This window comes from Salarias fasciatus, assembly GCF_902148845.1.
Source record: "Salarias fasciatus chromosome 23 unlocalized genomic scaffold, fSalaFa1.1 super_scaffold_20, whole genome shotgun sequence".
NCBI classification, from domain to species: domain Eukaryota; kingdom Metazoa; phylum Chordata; class Actinopteri; order Blenniiformes; family Blenniidae; genus Salarias; species Salarias fasciatus.
Genome location: NW_021941230.1, coordinates 6,052,208 through 6,071,962, shown reverse-complemented (window position 1 = coordinate 6,071,962; position 19,755 = coordinate 6,052,208).

Below are 19,755 nucleotides of genomic sequence, written 5' to 3'. Positions count from 1 at the left end.
TGAAGTCAGGAAGTCGCCTGGCTAAAACTTCAACAATGACTTTTAATTCAACTTTTGAACTGATTGGACTGATGAAGGCTTTACGTTCTGGACTGAAAACTGACTTCAGATGATAAACAACCAATTACTACCAAAAATAAATAGATAAATAAATAAATAAATAAATGAATAAATACAATAAAACAATTGCCACCAAAAAAAATGGTATGGTCTGCAATGGTAGAAAAAAAATTAACATCAATTTTAATGATGCAGAGATATGTCCAAACAACTTCTATAACTGTTGCATTATGGGTGTTTCTACACCTTACTAGCTGTCATGGCTGAATTACCGAAATGTTGTGTCCATTTTCTTTAGAAATTTATTTAAGTTCTTTGAATTTTTTTTCTTATGTTCTAGGTGGCATGACCAGATAGGAGCCTCTTGCAGGCCAGTTTTTGACCTTATGTTTGACACTCCTAGTTTAACAGCTGTGTCTTTCATCCATATGTCTATATTCTGCCTCACTCTATCCAACAGTCACAGCTCCAGCTAGTGAACTATCTGACCTATGACCTTTGGATCCTGAAACTTCTTGAAAATTTAACTTTCAAACACAAATGCTGTATGCCGATGATCACATGTTGTTGATGAGTCACAGTTAGGGCTCTCTGCCGGCTCCGGTCGGTGTCTGCCGGTACATTCTCATCCGGGCGGTCATCCCTCAGCTGTTCGGTGAGACGACTCGCAGCGGGAGTGGGAAAGCGCCGCCGCTCTTTTGTCCTCCGGTCAGGTTTCAGCTTGAAAAGCCGCGGAGGATTCGACACATGGTTGGAAGAATACCTTCAACAAAATGAGTCCATGATGAGCTTCTTCTGGGTCTGAGGCTCGCAGAAGCAGAGCTTTAAGCATTTTAGAGTCCGCTGAGGTGACCCTGAGTGGGTTTTTTGGAAGCTCGCATTCCTCGGTCGGCGCATCCTTCCTGCTGCTGAGGTGAAATTGTTTTACTTCGACTGGCAGCTGCAGGCGAGCAACTGTTGGAAAGAAGAGACGCTGTCTCCTCTGCTTGTTAGTGGGAGCTCGATTGTACGGCTGAAAGGTGACTGGTGGTTTTATCTGAGTTTGATCCATTTAGTCCAAAAGACTTAATATTGCGGGTTTTGAGCTTCTCTTCACTCCAGCACTGAGTTGGATCAGGGATCTGCAACCTGTGGCTCTCGAGCCACATGTGGCTCTTTAGTCTCTGTGTAGCGACTCCATGAAGCTTTCACAATATGAAATCTGAATAAATATTTGAGTACTTTTACGAAAGAATTGTCACTCTTGGTTCAAAAAGGATTCAAAAAAGGTAAAAGTGAAACTAAAACTGCAAATAATGGGTGAAAAATTACAGAATGGCTGAAAAAGCATAAATGTTTAAAATTTCTGAAAGAAGACAGTGCATACAAAACTACTTAAAAGAGTTAAAACTGCTAAAATTTGAAAATTGTCTACAAAAAAATATGCTTGAGAAGATGAACGAAACTGTTAAAATCACGTAGAAAAAAAATGTCCGTCATCATTTTAACTGAAGTTAAAACCTTTAATACATCATTAGATATAGTTTTTGTTTGTGCATCAAAATTATTATTAAACTCCATGAGCTGCATTGGCCTCATTTTATAGGTTAAATGTGCTTTGCAGCTCTAGATCAACTTGATTTGGGCAGAAAGTCATAAAAATGGCTCTTTTGGTCATAAAGGTTGCAGACCCCTGAGTTGGATAAAGTGATGTTTTTCACTCTTTGCAGATGACTCCATTATGTTCTATTATAAATATGCAAGTATGAGAGAATTGCTTTAAAGACTGTATGTTTGCAGGGGTGTCAAACGTAAGGCCCGTGCGCCAAAACCAGCCCAGAGTACACTCCGATCCGGCCAAAACCACCAAGCTATTTGTAAAAATTTCAAAGAAAATTGATTTGTTTACACTACAACAGTGCTCAGACACTGTAAAAATGCAACTTTTTAAGAACTCTCCAAACCCATCTCCATGGAAACAGAGGAAAATGCATTAAAAATTTCATTAAAATAAGAGTCTGTAACAACAATCCAACTTCTCCGTGTACTCATCATTTTTAATGATGGTAGCATTTGGTTTTCTGCACGCGCTTGTGTGTGTGTTTTATTACTAATACAGCTAGTTCAACTCGTGGACCAACATGCTGAATAACTACAATCACTTCTGACATCGCTTTCAAAAACATGATGACGTGAACGCGCAACTTTTCAGAAACAATGATACTAAAGTTGAAAAGTTGTCATTTAAATGGGCTTGAAGCCTGAAAACCATGCTGTTAGTCTGCAAAACACCCATAATGCAACAGCTGTAGTAGTTTTTTTGCCACATTTCACTGCAATTCGGATCATGAAAATTGGCTTTATGTTGAGATTGTCGTCATTTTCCGGAGTAATTATTTATTTTTTGAGAAATTAACATTTTTGACCATGTGCACTCTTAAAAAAAACCTTTATAGTTTAAATTCAGAAGTTACTGTTGCACTCTTAAACCCACTCAATACTGAGTTTGACACTGCTGGTATCTGGAGCTGTCCACCAGATGGAGCTGGAGATTTATCTGCAGAGTTTAGAGCCCTTCAGCCTGCAGAACATAAACAAGAAACCAGCTTTAAGCTTGGAGTATTTGCATCATATATCAGTCAATAGCACTCAGGTGTTGTGTGATCAGAACCCGGGTTTCATAACTCAACCTGATGAAGTGCTGTAATCAATAATCAGTGCAATAGATTGCATTCGCTTGGAGATAAAGAAGTACAGAGACTTGTAGAAGTTGATATGGGGACTTAAAGGAGGGAGGAAAGAAAAGATCAAACAGGTGATCTTTGACCCTTTAACTCCTCCTCCTTCTTCAGGCAACCTGCGAGCATGCTGGGAGAAACAACAAGGGATTCTGGGAAAGACAGGAGGAGGGCTTTTCTCTTCTTTTTGTCAATAAAAACAACATATGTGGGGAGGATTCATTCAAGGACCAGATTTTTATGAGATTATTGAGACTTTTCACGGGGACGGTTTTGAACTCTCGTCACTCGTCTCCTTTGTTCGCTGTCGTTACTTTTTTATAGCCCGACAAACACGATATGCCGACTTGTCATCCTCCTCCCACACACTTCTGCCACCGAAAAAACTCCATGTTTGTTTTCGTTTCTCGGCTGAAAATAGAGCGAGACTTTAATTGTAGCGACTCCCGCCTGAGGAGCGTTTACTGTTACAGTGGAAGGGAACTGAGTGACTGCAGATCTCTGATGCGTAAATGAGAGAAAATAATTCAAATCTTATGCATAATGCTGAATTAGGGTTTCAAAAGTAGAAAACTTTCATGCTAAGGCAGATTTTAATGGACAGTTGAAGCTTAAGGTATGGTGAAAATGGAAGGGAGAATTTAAATTAAAAAAAAAATGAAGTAAAATACGCTGCAAAAATTCAACATTTTCACTCAAAACAAGTTTAATAAACTTGATCAGATTTTGAATTTTTGCAGTGTACACACATTTCTCAAATCAAACCCTTCAATAATGCTATTTTGAACCTGAAAACTGAGTTTAGCGTTTGTGTTTTCAGTGACTCTGAGCACTTTTGTAGCATTTTGGGTGTTTGTCTTGTAAGCAAAACGGCCCAAAATGCTGCAAAAGTTTTGCATTTTCCAAATGCTGCCTTCAGTCGTGTGTGTTTTAAAGGGATTTTATCAGATGTGTCGTGGCTTTAATTGCTATGCAGGGACACACAGATGTTATCCCATGCTGAAGAGAATAACAACGAAGGTTATTCCTCTTTATCTCACCTCGATCATCCATCTCTAACTCTTCAAACTGCTGAACAGTTGGAGGTTAGTTCACTGGCGTTCCATTACAGCGCCACCCGGTGACCTTCAGGAGCCAAGTCAGTGTCCCTGAGCTCCACCTGAACAGTTCCCCCCTCCCACTGCTTCATTCTACATCAATGAAGAGTATCTACACGTCTTTATTTTTCATCAAAACCTAAACCTGAGGTGGTTTATGTCAGAGATACGCCGGCGTTTGTTCACTCCAAACCTCTCCTCGTCTGTATCGTGTGTAAACTCCGGCCTTTTTTTTTAGTGTTTGGCCAGCGCAGAGCTGGATCTGGGCCCTTCTCAGCTCCGTATTTGTTTTAATAATGTGAGTCAGATGTTGTGTGGGATAAATATTGCGTTACGGTTCATGATCGGGAGCAGATGTGGGGCGAGAGAAATGGCTCCCCGATGAGACAGCAGACACACTTTTACTGAAGAAACAGAGATGATGATTTACAGGCACAATACACTGCATTATTTTTCCCGTTTCACGTGTGAAATTAACTTTCATGAACATTTCAAACAGACTAAGTCGGTGAACGTGGATCAGGAGGAAGGCTACTCTATAAAATTTTGATAAAAAGTTGAACGTTTCCCTGAGAAAAGTTGAATTTCTGTTAACGGTTCATGAATTTTGATGGCGAGACAAGCTTTGATTTTCAAGTGCTGATGGTTGGTGTGAGCAGAGTTACATACAGACTATAATTTGGTCCAGATGTCAAAAAAATGTCTACACTCAGCTTGTAGCATGTAACTAAGAACGGTGTATCATCTGCATATCGACTGATTAGCCATAATGGCACGAATATAGGACGACTCTGATTATTAGACGACCCCTGTTTTTCAAATATCATTTTGTGAAAATAAAAATATGTTGAAGACAATAAGGTTACTCATAAAACAACTTTTCATTGTACAGTTGTTCAAGGATAACTCGCAACAGAGATAACATTTAATGCGATACTGCAGTATTAAATTAAAAAAACTATATTCCCTTTCTCAAAATCTGAGGCTGTGACTCTGAATCAGCAACAAATAAGTAGCCTCAAAGGTTAAATGACTGCATTAATGATGTAAATAACTTTATAACCATCAAACATTCAACTTCTATTGAACTTCATGAACATTAATAATTCAGTCTAATATATCCTGGCTGCTTGGCAGTTGTCTGTTGACTCGGCTGCGTTGAACCATCAGTTTGAAGTTGGCATCAAAACTTCGCCTCTGTTGTTTGCTCACTTGTCCAGCGTTCGAGGCCTTTCATTCCAGAATGTCACGTTCCTCCATTTTTCATCAGATCACTGTGACCATAGATTTACGTAATATGACCCCATTTTTGAAGAATACAATTTCTGGGAAAACAAACATCGTCCTATATTCGGACCAATACGGTAAATGGTGTTTTCAGTTATCCAGATAATAATATGACTCCATGTCAGCCAGCTGTAAATAGAATATTTATTTGTGGAAGTGAAGCATGTAACGAAGAGCGGCGTATCATCTGTATATCGATTGATATAGTCTATTTAGTTATCCGGATAATAACGTTGCTCTTGATGTCACCCAGCTGTAAATAGAGCGTTTATTTGTGGAAGTCCTGGGCGATTCAGGGATGAGAGTGATTTAAAAGCAGTCACGTAACGTTCAGGACGGGCTTAAGCGGCAGATGTGGATGTAAATTGCATATGATCACACACACACACACACACACGGGAGATGCCGTCACGTCACCGGGTCGCCGCTGGCAGCCATCTGCCATACACGCCGACCCACGGCTTCACTCTTTCACGCTCTCACCGACTCGGTCAACGGGTCGCCCCCCCCCCCCCCCCCCCCCCCCCCCCCTTCCCCTCCCCCATGCCAATCACAGCACATCTGCTCATGTGGGTTAGTTGGCCTTAATTAACCAGCGTCTCTAATTAGTGGAGGGTTATCTAACCGGCCGCAGGGGTTCCTCATCTGACTGACAAGCGGGTTTAGGCGCGTTTGCAGTTTCTTCTTGCACCATTATCATGTGAACAGATCTCCAAAACCTTTGTGTTTTCATGTAAACAGATCCAATGAGTCAATCCGACGATCCAAATTCATTTCTTGGCTTCAGACTCACCTCAAAAGTCAACCTAACTTCACATCTGTTGAGTCATTTTCAGATCATAAACCGGGTTGCAAGCCCCCCCCCCCCCCCCCCCCCCCTTCCCGTTGTAAATCAGAATATTACCATTTTAATCAGGTAGAAGTGGTCAGGTCCGCTGCAAACGTTTTGATTTGATTTGCATTGACGGAGCGTGTTTGAGCGTCTCGGATGCAGACAGGCGAGGGTTATTTAAGGCTCGCATCCGGATGCCGGAGCCACTGTTACCGTGGCAACCGATTTGGGCGAGCGTGCACGTGTCCTCCTCGTGAACCCCGTTTCACTTTATATGTCCTTTGTTGGAGAAACCGATTCTAAAGTAAATTTAAAAAAGTGGTTGCTGTTACAAAACAAACCAAAATAATGTTTTTTTTTTTAGTTAAATAGTTAAAATTCAAGTAGAAAAGCTTGAACTTAGGTAACCCGGGAGGCTAAATGTGGAGCAAAGATGAGTTTTGTGTATTTTTAGCCATGTTTGACGACATTTTTCTTATCGGATTTAAGACTTTTGCCATGAGGTCAAAGTTTAACTTCAGACCTGATAAAGACGTAGGTTGCTGAGAGGACACAGCGCTCTGAAAGTGAACTCAGTTTTGTCTGTGAGCGAGAGTAAATAGCTGGTTTCAAGTGTTTGTGCTGCAGTGTCTGGCTTCCAAACTGATTCCAGCAAGAAAAATCTCAAAATAGTCCAAGAAAATGTGGATGTGCACAGGAAGAACATGCAAATTCCACATAAGACTACAAATTGAGGGATATTGTTTTTGTGGGGGAGTCTATGTGATAAAACCTACAAAAGGAACTGGAAAATTTGCAGGATTTCCACCCCATGTCACAAAAAAACAGGACTACCAACTTTTCAAAAATTAGAATTAAGTTGAAATTTCGTGGTTTTTGTTCAGATTTCGTAGTATTTGTGTGAAGATTGAGCCCTTAACATTTCAAGTGCAAATTTCAGAAAAGTGTTGCATTTTCACGGCAACGTTTTCAAAACGATGTCTGTTTATGCGGGATGCAGAAAATGAGGTTGGGGTCAGTTGACGCTGTTGGTTGATGGACCGTTGGACCGTTTCAGAGAAATTGCCCGTTCCCCCGTTACCATGGAGATGGAGTCGGAGCATTTTGAAAAAGTAACGTTTTCCTCCTTTCCACAAAGTCCACGTGTTTTCAAAAAGCTGCTTTTTTTCCCCGTTTGCATGGAGTCGGAGCATTTCAGAAAAGTTGCATTTTTCCCTGTTTCCATGGAGATGAGGTCTTAGCATTTTCAAAAAGTTACATTTTCATCCTTCCCACAAAGTCCTCGTGCATCAAAAAGTTGCATTTTTCCCCGTTTCCATGGAGACGGAGTCACAGCATTTTCAGAAAGTTACGTTTTCCTCCTCCTCCCGAAATCCACGTTTTCAAGAAGTTGCATTTTTCTCCATTTCCATGGATACGGAGTCACAGCATTTTGAAAAGCTTCACCTCGGAAACCACTTTCAAACAGTTTACATTTTCAGTGGCTCCAAACACCCAAAATACAAATGAAAACTTTCCATTTTTATCTGAAAACTGTAATTTTTCGGAATCTACTTGTAGCTATTTGCTCAAAACAAAGACAAAACTTTAAAATGAGATCAAATAAACACCTCGAGATCTGGAGAAAAATGTTTAATTTCTCGGTGATGTCTTGCGGTTAAACATGCACACATGGCCTTGTCGTCATTTTTGCTCTGACACAAGGGAAACGCACATGTTGATGATGTGAACTGATGCAATCTGAGGGAAAACTGTTCAATCAGCAGAAAAATGAATGGAAGCATCATCAGACTTTCCACTACGAGGACAGATCGCTGCAGGTGACGGTTTCTAAAAACATCTTTCAGCATCGAAGTTACCTCCTCGCCTGTCACACAACACACACACACACACACACACACACACACACACACACACACACAGTCTCAAATCTCTCAGACCTGAGAAACAAACATCCTGGGTTTTTTTTTAGCTCGTCAACCCCCCAAACTTGGCCTCTGATCGAGTTCTGTTGTCATTTGGATGAAACAGGGTTACAATTACTCTGAATTAATAATTAATTAAAAATCTATATTTAATTAAATATATTTTTTCTAGTCGAGCATATTCAATGAAATACTTAAAGTTTATTAAAAAGTTTTTCTATTCTTCTTGATTTGTTTAAAAGTTCCTTTTAAATTTTACATTAACAAATCCCCCAAAATGGCCAAAAAATATGTAAATAAAAAAGAAATGTAGTTTGAGTTTCAGTTGTTTTCTCTATATTGTGACTAATGAGCAACATGAAAATGAAAAATATCAAATTCTTCAGTAAACAAATCTTAAAACTATAAGATTCAGTACTAGCGTAATACATAAGAGGAAAAATTCTGAAAAAATCTAAGTATAAGAAGAAATATAAATAAAACTCCGAAGTGGAAAAATACTTATGTTCTTTTGAAAAAAAAAAAGAAAAGTTCAGTACTTAAAGAATTTCTTTAAATAACAAATAAAATGGGAAAAAACGAATATGTCGATATAAACAGGGAAAGAAAATTCAATAAGTGAAATCCTTCTTTAACAATCAAATCATTGAGCACAAATGAGTTAAAAACTGCATTAACATAAAAGTTTTTTAGTGAAAGCATGAACAAAAAGCATCTACAAAGTATAAAATGCAACAAAAAAAAAAAGAAATGTGAAAAAATAGTGAAAAATGCAGAAATTAAAGTCCTGCTTTGCAAATATTTTGCACATCTTAAGTTACTTCCTGGATGCTTTAGTTGGACTTTTACTACATGCATGTGCAGAAAAATTCTGAACTCATAAATCTACTGTGTTGCATCAATGCAGCACACCCCGATCTGTTAAAAACGACTGCAGTGATGCAATGGCATTCCTTCTCCTGAATGGAGGTGAGGTGTGAATGAGTGAATGAATGAACGAACGAGCCGCTCCTTCTGATTAAACTTCCACTGATCTCCGTTAAATATCTTAATCTCACACAGATTAGCCCTAAATCCCTCATGGTAACTTTCAGAGTGGATTCATTCATGAGCTTGAAAGGAGAATTTAAAAAAAAAAAAAAAAGAAAAAGAAAAAAGGAAACCACAAGTCAAGTTTCAACAGCTCTGCGTCACCATGGCGACGTTTACACACCATCGTTCTCAAGTTAGAATGCCGTTTGAACGCTGGTGGAGCTTGGAGCAGCTTTTTTGGAAACGCCAACGAGGCACATCTTTTTAAAAATGCTCTGGCGGGGAAAAAAGGTAACTTTTTGAAAGAATTCGAACTTCCAATATGGAAACTATCCTCCAGATGTTATGCATCGTGGGAAGTTTCCATGAGCGAAATCATGCAACAATGCATGCATGCGTCAAATCAGTGTGTGTGTGTGTGTGTGTGTGTGTGTGTGTGTGTGTGTGTGTGTGTGTGTGTGTGGGTGTGTGTGCGCGTGCATGCTTCATTTTGCATGCACGGCACTTCGGTTGTTACGTAACGCCTCACACGTGTGTTGCTATATGAAACTGATTCATCGCACACATGGAGAACTAAATGGCATCAAGTCAGAGCGGGATGTGAGGAGTTATGTAATGTCTGCACACACACACACACACACAGTGTATGTGTGTGTGTGTGTGTGTGTGTGTGTGTGTGTGTGTGTGTGTGTGTGTGTGTGTGTGTGTGTGTTTGATCTGGGACAGTAAAAATCCCTCATTCACTGATGAGATTTGTGTGTGTGAGCGAGTGTGTGCTCATCCGACTCTGACTGGCAGATTGCTCGCAGTGAAATGTCAGCTGCCCACACCCAGCGATACGCCGCGTGTGTGTGTGTGTGTTTGAGTGTGTGTGTGTTCATTCACAAGTGTGTGTGAAGAGAGTGACAGGCAGACAAGCAGATGGGAGTAGAGCACGGGGGAGGGGGAGGGACTAAAAATCAATCCAGAGTGTCACACACAGGTTCACTCCTCATTAAACGTCCCCTTAAAGTGAAAAATAAATAAATAAATAAACAAATAAAGCTGCAAAAGCTTCCCATAAATCCTGCCGATGATCAGATTGGACAAGTTTTCCAAAAAAATGAGGCTTTTGGGAAACAGGCAGTGGTAATCCACCAATGTCGTCTTGTTTTTTTTTGTTTTGTTTTGTTTTGTTTGCCTCGTTTTCAAAGGGATTAGGATAAATACATTGTGGCTCACTGCTCATGATCCCACCTGGTGGTATGAGGCGGTACTGCATGACTGGTTCTAATTCAGGAGCTGAATTTATTGAACCAGTAAAATAATGATATAACCTGAATAATGATAATCTGAGGAAAATGTCAATATTTTTTGTAAAAATAATGACAATTTCAATATAAAGTGTATTTCAACAATTTAAGATACAGTGAAATGTCAATGGAACTGTTGCATTATGGATGTTTTTATATCCTACGCTCATGCTACTCACATGTTAACAGGAACTATTACAGCAGTAGCGTTTCAAAAAAATGTCAATTTCCCATGTTTCCATGGCAACTGTTCCACTTTGGGAGCCATTTTCAAAAAGTTGCGCTTTCAGCAGCCCCAAGCAGCGCTGTGGTGTAAACCAACCCTCACAATGCTACAAAAAAGTTTCCGTTTTCTTACAAACATTTACAGTTTACCTTCTTTTTTTGTATTTTTGACCTGATTTGGAGCCTCCTGCGGGCCAGTTTTGGCCCACATGCCTTATGTTTGACACCCGGGGAATCACTTCTCTGCAGCGTAGGTCTTGATAAATGTTCAATTCTACTTCAGGGCACAAGATGTTTCCGCATCCTCATTGAAAATGTTAAAGACTTTTACAGAAATAAGCAAAACTTTTTTGTTTTGGTCCATTGATATGAAAGCAGTGCTTCACATCACTGAAAGCACAACTTTTACAAAATGTCTCTCAAGGTGGAACCTTTTGAAAGTACAACAATGGCGGCCTCCAGGAGTGGCAGTAAAAAAAACCAACAGCGCCTCCTGGTGGCCCGGCAGGCTCACTGTAGTTCTGAGTTGTTGTTTTTTTTTGGTTTGTTTTTATTGTTGCCATTTTTGTGTAAACGGACGCCGTTTTTCCAAAACGTCGTCGTGGAAACGGGTTCCTCCAGTCAAGCCGTTGGACAGGAAGCAGATTTCGCCAGTGTTGCCGGTCGTTCCTCGGATGGCCGCCCTCAAAGCAAAGGTCTCGTCCTCCGGTTGCTCAGATTGGACTTAATCTCGCCATCATATGGACGCCGCTAATCCCACTCTCTCACACACACACACACACACACACACGCACACGACAGCGTCAGGGAGGCCCGGTCGATGGGGTGTGGACTGTTGCCATGGCAACCAAGTAATGGGGCTAAGATGGCGAGGGATTGTGTGTGTGTGTGGAGAAAGATGACTATTGATTTTTTTTTTTTTTTTTTGTCTTTTAAGGACAAGTGTCCATCGAGTGTGTCCAGTAAATCCATCTGACCATCTCTGTCATCAATAAGAGGCTCACACGGCTCCCTCAGGCCTTTTCTCCATTTATTTTTTTCTTTTTTTTTTTCTTTCTCAAATCCACGCTTGTGCTCTTTCTGGGATAATTTCACTCTGTCCAGCATCATATCGGCCCCCGGAGGTTTCCAAATCCGTGTGTATGTGTGTGTGTGTGTGTGTGTGTGTGTGTGTGTGTGTGTGTGTGTGGGTCCATCTGCTCGGCCCCTCAGGGCCTCAAATCCTCTCCTCCTTGCATTCTTTCACTGAAAAGTTACAACACACACACACACACACACACACACACACACGCTCACACGCACACACACACACACACACACACACACACACACACACTCAAAGTTTCCCTACTTCCTCCATCTTTTATCTCACCTGTGCTCAATCTGGAGTCTCATAATTCATGTTTTTTTACCTTCCGAGTTTCTTTGTATTTCTTTTTTGACAAGTGCAATTAAAGTTTTCTGTTTGCTTTAAATCGCAGCTAAATAAGGTTAAACTACACCGGATAACAATATGAAAAGGTGGAAACGCTGATGTTGGTTTAAAATAAAAGTTAATTCTGACTGAAGTTATGCCAGTTTCCAACAACTTCCACTGCTAATTTCTTATTGTTTGTCCCACGTTTCCTTCTACATTCCGCGTTTTCTTTTTCCAGCTCTTTGCAGTCATTGTTCGCGTGTTTCCTCGCTTTGATTTCTTCTTCAGCCTGTTTTTGGCACAAAATAGTCAAAATCATACTCCGGCGCAATTATTTCTCAGTTTTTGTCAAGTTACATTTCGAAAAAGAAGTTTGAAAGAAATAAACTAAGAAATTTTTTTTTTTTTTTGGTTTTTGAAGTATTTGACTTATTTAGTTTATCTTAAAAAAGAGAAAAAAATATTATTTAATCAAAAAACTATTGATTTATCTATTAAATACACATCACTATACAAGGCTGCATATTTTTAATTTTTAAATTTAATTTTAGCTTCAAATTATTTCAATGATAAATATTTTAAACAAAATATCTGTTTATGAATTTTTCAGTTAAAAGGCTGACTTTTCTAACTTTAATACAATGCTACAATTTTTTTTTTAATATATTTTTATTTTCAGGCTTTTTTAAGTGAAGATGATGTTTTTGAATAATAAAGATAATAATAATAATAATATAATAATAACAATTAATTTTATTATCATCAATATTATTATTATTATTATTATTATTATTATTATTATTATTATTATTATTATTATTTTTACTGTTATTATTTATAGATTTTAATGAATTTTTTTAAAGGACTTAAAGTGACATTTTATTAAGAGCAGCAATGGAAAAAACGTCTAAATATTTCTAAAATACAGACTTTTTCTTTGTACTTTCATTGATTCCTGTAACATCTGAGTGAGACGGGATCTTAAAGACTTTTTTCATGCATTGACGCGGTTCACTTTCACTGACGACACCTGCCTGTATGGACCAAACCAAACCCGCTTCTGTCTTTTCCTGGACTCCAGATGTCAAAATGAGTGAATCCTCCACGCTGTGATTACGTGAGTGGATCCTAAGGGAGGCGGGACAATGCTCCTTATGTATTTCCCACAATGTGTAATCCTAGGGTTTAAGCTCCGGAGTGCAGCTCAGAGCGCCACATGTCCACGCATGTGGATTCGACGCTACGGCGCAAAGACGACCAGCGGGAACAATCAGGAATTAAAATATTACATCTAAATATAGTTAGAATAATGTCCTTTGTGGCTGGTGTCGAATTCTGCCGAGTCCGGTTTAAAATACGTGGCGGCGGCAGATATGGAGACACGTGCACGAGACGCACGGTTTCTTCAAAATAGTGAAGGAAACAGAAAATTACAGCCTTTAACAACTGATTATTTAGCAATTTTGGTCCTTTACGTGTTAAAAAAAAACACTTAAAGTCCTTCAAAAACCTAATTTTGTGTTTTTTCTGCAGTTTGCTAATTAAAATTATTTTGTGTATTTATAAGGATATCTGCACGGTTTATGCATATTATATTTGGTCATATTATGTCATTATATTACAGGATGTTCCTTGAAGTATGACTTTAAAACTTAAAAAGGGCTAGGAATCTTTAAAAAAAGTCTTTACTTCCTCTTACTCCTTTTTTCGAACTATGTTGATGTTTTCTTTTGTTTTCTTTGATTTGTATTAACTTTTTTTTTATCATTTTTTCTTTTGTATGTACAAATTAGCTGCATACGTTTTTACAAGTTCGAAAAATAAATTCATTCATTCCTTCATTCATTCATTCATTCATTCATTCATTCAAAAATAAGTATGAAATCAATAAGTTTTAAAAAAGTTGTTTTCAGTGGCTCCAAGCAGCATTTTTGCATCAATGAACACCCAAAATGCAACAATTTTTTTTTTTTTTTTTCGCGATTTCACTCGCAGGCATCATGGAAATGCAGATTTTACACTATTTTCCCGATGCTAATTCACTTTTTCCTTATCGAACAGCGAGGTAAATACGATCTACAGAGGTAAAAAGTGTTGATGGAGGGGAGGGTTTTCCAAAAGTTTTCTGTGTCAAGAAACTACCAATGCATTAAAAGCCACACTGTCAGGATCTAAAAACACCCACAATGCAACAGTTCTTTGATGGTTTCATTGCATTTTACGCCATTAAAACTGGCTATGTGATGAGTTTTTCATCATTTTCGGTTGCAAATGTTAATTTTTTTGTTAAAATATAGATTTTTTTTTTTTTATCATTTAGACTTTAAAGTTAAGCGTTTGAGCTTGCTGATGACAGGGAGGTCAATCCAGTAGGAATGGGTAATTAATACAGCAGAGCCGGGTCAGTGGAGGATCAGTCCATCGGGGGGTGGTGTTGCGTAGGATTGGCCGTGTCCATTTAAATGTTTCACCGCCGGCGTGCATGGTGTGCACGGCGTGCACGTGCACGGAGCAGAAGCTGCTTTTATGTTCGACAAGTTTTCACCAGATGAGGGGACGATGGAAGGGTCGCAAGATGTGGCTTTCGACTTCCTGCCTCATGATTTTCCACCAGGAACATAGATGTTACTTTGTGTCGCTGTGTGTGCGTGTGTGTGTGTGTGTGTGTGTGTGTGTTCTGTGTGCACTGGTAGTTTTCCATGAGGGAAGGTAGTGAGGGCCCCAGGGGAAAGTCTTCACAAGGGGGAGGAGTCAGCAAAGGAATTCTGTGTGTGTGTGTGTGTGTGTGTGTGTGTGTGTGTGTGTGTGTGTGTGTGTGTGTGTGTGTGTGTGTGTGTGTGTGTGTGTGTGTGTGTGTGTTCACTCCTATTGGGCAGTAACTGCAGTGGAGCGTAAAAGGCTGAAAACTCCAAAGTGCATAGGAGCTGTGTGTGTTTGTGTCACTTGTGTGTGTGTGTGTGTGTTTGTCACTCGTGTGAATGTGTGCATGCATGTGTGTGTGTGTGTGTGTGTGTGGGTAGAGACGGCGGGAAAGCAGATGAGCGATAAGGACGGAGGAAGGAGAGTAAAACACAAAGAGACGTCTTGTTATGAGACGGCCCTGTCCTTTTCCAAGGACAGGCAGACATGCTGTTCTCGTCATGTGAGGATTCCTCCTCCTCCTCCTCCTCCTCTTCCTCCTCTCCGGGTTCGACTCCTCCTCTTCCTCCTCCTGCTCTGAGTTTTCCCTCGACTTCCTCCTTTGCAGAGAGCAGTGAAGGTGAATGAGAAGGTGAAGCTGAAAGTTAGAAACTATCATAAAAGGTTTTCAGGTGATTCAGAAACTGCCCCTAATTTTATTGCATAAATTGTCTGTTTACTGTTTCCAGCTGTGAAACCATGCATGTGGTCTGGAAGACAGCTGTACAGAAGAAATAGAGGATATCTGAATTGGTATTTTCTAGGTATGAAAATGTATGTATTTATTTATTTATTAGTATTTTCATATTAATTAGTAAACTGTAGATTCAATGCAGGAGAGTTAAAGCAGCGTCTAAAAAAACCAGTGAAGTGTGATTTTTAACTAGTAGGTGATTTTGCGTGTGTGTTTGTGTCTGTGAAAGAACATAAATGTAAAAAGCACATAAATAGATAAATAAATGGACATATAATTAGATAAATGATGATAATTTTGAAAAAGGTCAAGTTAAGTTTTCACCAAAACATTAATTCAAAGCAAATATATTTATTTGTTTATTATTTATTTATTTGTTTGTTTAGTTAATTAGAGTGGTCAAGTTTTAATTACTCTGATTATTATTATTATTATTATTATTATTATTATTATTATTATTATTATTATTATTATTATTATTATTATTCATAATAATAACATGTTAGTGCCAAAATAAACTTGACCTTTTCTTAAAATTTCAAATAAATGAACTTTTCCTTTTATTTAAATTTTTTTGGCATCTTTTATTTAATCAGAGATTAACATCGTAAAAGAATTGATTTTTTTTATGTGCACCACTAGTTGGTAGATAAGTGGAAGAGCATCAGAACAGAGCTGTTTTGGAGGCATGCAGAGTTTCATGCATCACTTGAGGCCTTTTCTCCTTTGATCATGAGGAAGCGTAAAGAAATCCAAAAGACTGTGCTAGTGAACAAAAAAAAAAAAGAGAATAGAATAGACTTTATTAATCTCACAGTGGTGAAATTTACAGGTACAAGAGGCTCATAGAACGGGGGGGGGGGGGGGGGGGGGGGGGCATGAAGTCATGAAAGGTGCAATGAAGAACAGGTAACAGTGCAAATTGTAGTAAGGATGATAACAGAACACTAAACACAGCATCTAACTGTATGTACAACATCAATCTTAAAACATAACAGGAGCTATAGAATATGTTTTTAGCAGAGTGAATGGATTTAAAGTGTCATTGAATTTCTTAAGGCGTTAAAGTGACCATGGTTGTAGGATATTATAATGTCCAGGGTTATTGCTCATATTCTACACAGTGAAGTTGTACAGTCTGACAGCGGTGGGGATGAAGGACCGGCGGTAGCGCTCTGTCCTGCAGGATCTTGAGCGGCGTTGTGAAATGAGCTCATTCAGATTATAGATTCCTCAAAATGTAGCCGAAGTGAAACAATTCCGTCAGAAACCGTGATTGGAAGTCGAAGACCTCTAGAAAAAGTTACTGCAAACTTGCTGACCTTTGACCCATTTGCCAGAACGAGGGTCCGGCTGCAGCTTCCCTTTTTTAACGGGAATGAAAACAGCTTGGGTGTGAATGGCAGTGACCGGCAGAGCTTTTAATCACCCCCCCTCCAGCGTGAATACTGCATGAGTGGTCAGGACGGGAATGAAGTGACTCATTCATAAGTTATGCTGTCACTTCGTCTCACGAGTCGTACTGTTCTGTCCGGTCATAACAGATCTGGACGTTCACATTCATTCTGCCTGAATGAATCAAGCCAGTTTGTCTCCGTCGTATGAAACTTTGCGGCTTCAGCTAAATCAATTTTTACAGCAAACATGTTTAATAAAACTCATCTGAAGGCTTTTTTTGGAGGATTTCTTGTGGTACGTGATGCTAAATTTGTCACTGGAAAGGGAGTCTTGTAGTACGTGAGACCGGTCTTGGTCTCAAGATTACATTTTCAAGATCTTGGTCTTGATTCTGTCTCTGTCCCTTTAAAGTAAAGTATGTCTTGTTTTGGTTTTGGGATACTCTGGTCTTGGTCTTGACTTAGTCTTGGCACCTTAACGTCTTGGTCTTGAGAAGCCCTAGTCTTGGTCTGCACTTGGTCTCAGATCCTTAAAAGTCTTGGTTTTGAGATGCTCTGGTCCTGGTATGGACTTGATCTCAGACCCTTAAAAGCCTTGGTCTTGGAATCATCTGGTTGTGGTCTTGGCCCAGGAAAGTCTTGGTCTCGTCTTGGTCTTGAGATGTGGTAGTGTTGGTCTTGGGATGCTCTGGTCTTGATTCATTTTTGTCCCCTTAAAGTCTTTGTCTTGGAATCCTCTGCTCTTATTCTTGACTCAGTCTTGGCCCCTGAAAGTCTTGGTCTTGGGATGCTCTGGTTTTGGTCTTCAGTCCATTTCGACTCCTTAAAGTCATGATTTTTTCATAGTCCTAGGGTGCTCTGTTGTTGTTGACCTGATCTCAGTCCCTTAAAGTCTTTGTCTAGATTGCGTAGTGTTCTGGTCTTGGTTTCCAAGACCATTTCAGTAGTGGTCTTGAGTACAGCACTGGATCTAACTGACCTCTTTTAAGTGTCTACATTCAATTTCTTAGCGTTGTCGTAGAATTGTGCTGACACACCGCCGCGGACATATTTCCCACATGGTGACCGTCGACATACGAAGCCTCTGAATGTAAGATGGAGATTATGTTGAGTCAGAGAGCAGTTTTTAACCAACTGCTCCAAGCTGTGATCATGCGAGCCCACAAAAAAACAACACGTACCACAGTGTGAAGTAAACACCGGGCTGTTTGGCCCAGGCGGCTTCACGGGCTGCCGGATCACATTCCTCGTACATGTCACCAGAGAGTAAATTGGATTTGGGATTCTTGTCAGTTTCAGCGCGTGCGATGATGACAGCGATCGTGTAATCTCCCCCCTCGGATCTCCATGCCGTTCATTCAGACCACACACACATAGACACATAATCTGGCGAGGGATTAACGGCTGCAATTAGAGGAATGAGGATGAGATGTTTCGTAAAATTACACGTGCGACTGTTTAGCCGCGGGCACAGCGGGTTTATATGTGTCAACTCTATTCATGCAGTCGCTGTTAGTTTGATAATTACACTTTCTCCAAAAGCAGGTTTGGGTGTTGGCTGGGAAGTTTTGCTTGGAGCTATGTTGGAAACCTGTTTGAAATAAATAAACCTCAACGTACAAACCTATATTTAACTTGAAGTTCTGCATCATACGGCGCAGAGCACCAGGGAAAGGATAAAGAGAAGGACTGCAGGCACTGCCAGTCTGGCTGATCCAGAGGTCTGGCAACTGCAACAAAGAGCCACTGTCTCCGCCCGGCCCGTCTCACGCAGCTACGCACACATACTGTAATGTGTAAACCGTGGCGAGGTCGCCGGCGAGGTCGCTAACGATCACAGTCACCAAATTCACCAGCAAGAGAGACATCGTCATTGGCTGGTCATCGGTTTTTCTCCATTTAATGGAGCCGATTTGCACATTTTTGTATATATTTTTGTTAAAATGTAAGGAAATACCAGATTTCCCGGTGAAGCAAAACTCATGCTGGCCTCTAAGCGCCTGGACTCGAACAGGAGATCCTCCGCTTTGAGCAGACAACCAACTCGTAAGAGCCGTGCATGGGAAATAGAGAGTGTATGTAAACACTGTTTCTATCTCCATGCATGATTGAATCCTGCCTCTCTGGGAGCCAGACTTGTTGAGAGGACGATCAGATATTGTAAGTCATCCTGATATGGTGCTTAATAGTCTGTGTAAAGCACTGTTATCACCAAAAGTCAATATGTTTTCATCTTGACAGGAAGTTCTCAAATTTTAAGTATGTTTCTAAACCGAGATCCAGTCAAGACCAAGAAAGAACCAAAACCAAGGCGCCAAGATCGAGTTGAGACCAAGAACAGAGCATCTAAAGACCAAGACAATATCAAGACTTTAAAGGCCTGAGACCGAGTTAAGACCAAGACCGGAGGATCTCAAGACCAAGACGTTAAGGGGCCGAGACTGAGCCAATACCAAGACCAGACGATCCCAAGACCAAGACTTTAAGGGGCCAAAATTGAGTCAAGACCAAGACCAGACAATCCCAAGACCAGGACTTTAATGGCCTAAGACCGAGTCATGACCAAGACCTAGAAAATTTGGTCTCGAGAGCAAGACCAGGCTTGCGTACTACACCACCAATCAATCAGATGCCAGCTATTGTCCATGGAATAAAGGCTCCAATCATTAGAAAGGCAGTTTGTGTGACATCGTTTGTTCGTGCTTTTACTTGTATCTTTATATCAGTACATGTTGCACCTTTCAAATCCAAAAAAAAAAAACTAATCCAAGGGTCAATGAATAAAGCAGGCACAATGCGTTTGAATCATGAGCTTCAAACTTTGCACGCACAGCAGAAAAGTTTTGTTTCACAGTAGCCGTTTAACTGCAAAGCTTCTAAAAAGACACATTGGACTCAGAAACATAAAAATGTACTTGTAACCTTCATCTTTTCTTTTCTTTTTTTCCCCACTTCCATTGATCTCTGGTCAGTTTATAATGACTAGCTCTGAGTTTTCCTCAGGAATGTCCATAAATAGCTTGGTGGCATTTAGTAACACTGCTTCCTCTATCTGACCCCAGCTTGTTGCAGATAGAAAAAAAAAAAGGATGTAAATCAAG